This window comes from Montipora capricornis, chromosome 10 (genome assembly GCF_036669925.1).
Source record: "Montipora capricornis isolate CH-2021 chromosome 10, ASM3666992v2, whole genome shotgun sequence".
In the NCBI taxonomy this organism is placed as follows: domain Eukaryota; kingdom Metazoa; phylum Cnidaria; class Anthozoa; order Scleractinia; family Acroporidae; genus Montipora; species Montipora capricornis.
The window spans coordinates 21315340-21318550 of NC_090892.1; the positions used below are offsets into that span (position 1 = coordinate 21315340).

The window sequence follows — 3211 nt, forward strand, 5'->3', positions numbered from 1 at the left end:
GTAACCCTGTACTATTTGGAAGGATTGAATCTACCAAACCCTTTCACTTAATGGTAATGTTATGACGCCATATGAAACATCAATAGATGCTTAACAAGATACACTCATTATTTAATCTTACGTAGCGGGGTACCATAACAACAAAAGAGCCATCTAAAAATAGGTTATATTTTGTCTTTAAACGCATATACCGGTATCTAAAAAACGAACTCAGTGACCCCCATTTTTTTATTGCTGGAGAGTGATAAGCACGCTAAGATAAAACTTTCTGCAAAGTTTAAAAAAATTCAGAGCTACTTTCACAATTAAAAAAAATTTAAGGTGGCTCTAAATCCGCTCTAAAGAACTTTTTTTTTAACTTGGCAGAGAGTTTGGTCTCAGCCTGCTAATCACTTTTCAGCATTAAAAAATGAGAGTTCGTTTTTGAGATATAAGCGCTTAAGCTCAAAATGAAGAGCGTTTTTTGTGGGTTGTTTTGTTGCCATGGTACTTTATTTCGTCACATCAATACGTGCATCATGTTAAGCAATTATTGTTGTTTCATATGGTACCATAACATTGCCATTAAGTGAAACAGTGTTGTAGAGTTAATCTTTCTAATAACACATTCCCTCCAAATTTTTGAAACCGAGCCACCTTAATTTTGGCTAATATACGTCACGTAGAGCAAACTCACAGGACAGTTATCTCGCTATAACCCCCTTGCCTTGCGAAATGCTGTAGCGATCATTTCCGTTGAAAAGAAGCAAAGCAAGCGGAAAGAAAGCAACAGAAGAGCATTTTACGCGGACGAAAAACGAACCGACTCGCTTAGTAATAGTGACAAGAAAAAGCTGGTCACAAATGCTGTTCCGGAAAGAACAAGAAAGTCAACAAAATATGCTGTCAACGTCTTTGAAGGTGAAGAAAGTTATGAGCCGACTTAGAGATTAAATCCTACGCGAACTTAAACTGAGTCATTTTATAGAGTAGAGAACTTTCTTTCTATGTTTACTAACTATAAAATAAACCAACCGTTCGAAGGAGAGAAAAATTCCAGCCGCATTTGAAAACAATGTCATCCACTTTCTTTCATAGTTGAAATATATTTTTCAATAAGCCAAAAAGCGCCTTGTTTTTCGAGTTTTCGACTCGCAGTGACAATTAAAATGATTTGATTTTTTTTTCCTGAGACCGACACACTTCCTTTCTATAGTTAATTTTTGAACAGTGCATCGCTATCAGATCAACAGTGGCTTTTTACGAGCGGTTTTCTGCGCAATATGAAAATAATGGGAGGGTTATAAAATACATAAACCCTTTTCTGGCTTGCTGGTATGTTGGCTGATCATGTCTTTGGCTAAGAGATTGTCCTCAGAATTTCACATTTGCCCTCGAAGCTTCTCTTCTCGGCCAAATGTTCATTTTTTCTCTCAGCCTTAGCACATATACCAGCTGAAGGCCAAGGGTACGGGGTTTCCCCATATGGATCGACCAAAACGGGTGAATAACTGATTTACTTTTCTGTTCGTTTGAAAGATGTCGTTTGTTGTAAAGCCGTTCGTTGGAGGTTTCTTCCTCAAGTAAAATTCACTTTCACTGTGTACTCTCTCGTCTGAAGCCGTTTTTCTTCTGAGTCTTTTTATTTTCCTTATATATTTCTCATCTCAAGAGGATGTTTGTGAATACTGAGCTGTTGCCTTTGTTTATAAACTTTCGCAATAATTTCAATTTACCGCGATTAGCGCGGAAACGGTTCGTGGCCCGAGTCGCAAAAAGCTGGACCACTTACGAGCACGCCATTGGCCCAATGAGATTCGAGGATTTAGGATGCTTCAGAAGAAAATACACCCTGCTGGCAGTGACTTTCTTTTGCTTGCTCGATTTTGGCGTTCTCGAGAAAGACTCTGCATGAATCGAGTAAAATCTTTTTATAGTATGCCAGGATACAGTCTCGAATCCAAGCCTAACATGCCAGATCACGCCGCCATATTGGTTTTTCCACGGTACAGCGGGCTCAATTATAACCATCGGTTTTATCACTAAACGGATGCTTGCACCGGAAAAACGGGTTTGACGAAAGAAAACAAGATTGACTCGTCCAGAAGTTCGGGCTGCGGCTGCTTCAAAGAGTTGACGCGATTCAGGCAGAGCCTCCTTTTCTCCTCCTCAGTAAAGGAAAAGACAAAATGAGGCTCTGCTAGCAGGGTGAAGAAAATAATGAGAGTATAGTTTTTCAGGATTTCCTATTGTTGATCACCGCGCTGATCCAACGATCACGTTACACCGTTTTCGTGTTGAGAATTGTCACTGACAAGTACGATTGGAAAACCTTATCTTGAAGATACCGGCTGCATATGAACTGAACGACTTCGACAATCGTTCCACATACAGTCGCAAATAACGGCGTACAACACTGTCTTCGTGCTAAAGTTGACCATAAATTACTTTTTTAATTAAAACAACGAGATTAACTGTGTGTGAAACTCATTTAACACTTTATTCGATATACAGCAGGTCAAAAATATATTTCAGTCATTGAACGCATATCAAAACCAGTAATATGGTGATGTTTTCTCGAATTACCATTGCGTAAAAATTTGAATTTAACGAGACCGTGCTCTCTAGTAACACGATTTGATGTAATTCCAGTAAAACCAAATAAAGCTGCAGAATTAAACAATGAGGTCACCATGACAAAGATAAAACGAAAGACAAATTATGAAAACAGAAAAGAAGTGCGATTGTTCGATAAGAAAGCCAGAAATAACCCAACCAAGTCTTGTTAAAACCTACGAAATAATTTAACAGCTCGCGTAAAAGCCGACAATAGAAGGAACAAAGTTAATTGCTACATGAGGCAATTAATTTGTGCGTAGACAAACTTCGTGGTTAGATGAAACTCTGTGAAAGACAAAGACAATGTTCCATTATGAAATGAGTCGCGCTGTTTTAGCCCGAGCTTGTAATAGTACGTCACAATAGTATCTTAGCAACAGCCGCTCTTGTGCACAACTGTTTAATTTGACGGTTCTCCAATGCCATGGAGAATTTCCTTCCCTTTAAAACGAACAGTGATTAACGAGTAAATACAAAACAGCAAATACGGTTAGTAGCTTTTTCTAATATTACGATCTATTTTCCGATTGCCATAATTTATTTCGATTGTTTGGATTAAAAAAACACAAGAGATAGCCATTGTTGCAATTTGCCTTCGAATTTCAAGAGCATA

General features: G+C 38.2%; 1 protein-coding gene across 1 annotated transcript in view; it reads left to right on the plus strand.

Moving 5' to 3' along the window:
* The first annotated feature begins 2950 nt into the window (after nt 1-2950).
* Nucleotides 2951-3211, plus strand: part of LOC138021953 (uncharacterized) — a 2063-nt gene continuing 1802 nt past the window's right edge. Inside the window, exon 1 of the mRNA XM_068868979.1 lies at nt 2951-3087. The gene's annotated coding sequence lies outside the window, so the exon portion shown is untranslated. The remainder of the gene's footprint in view (nt 3088-3211) is intronic.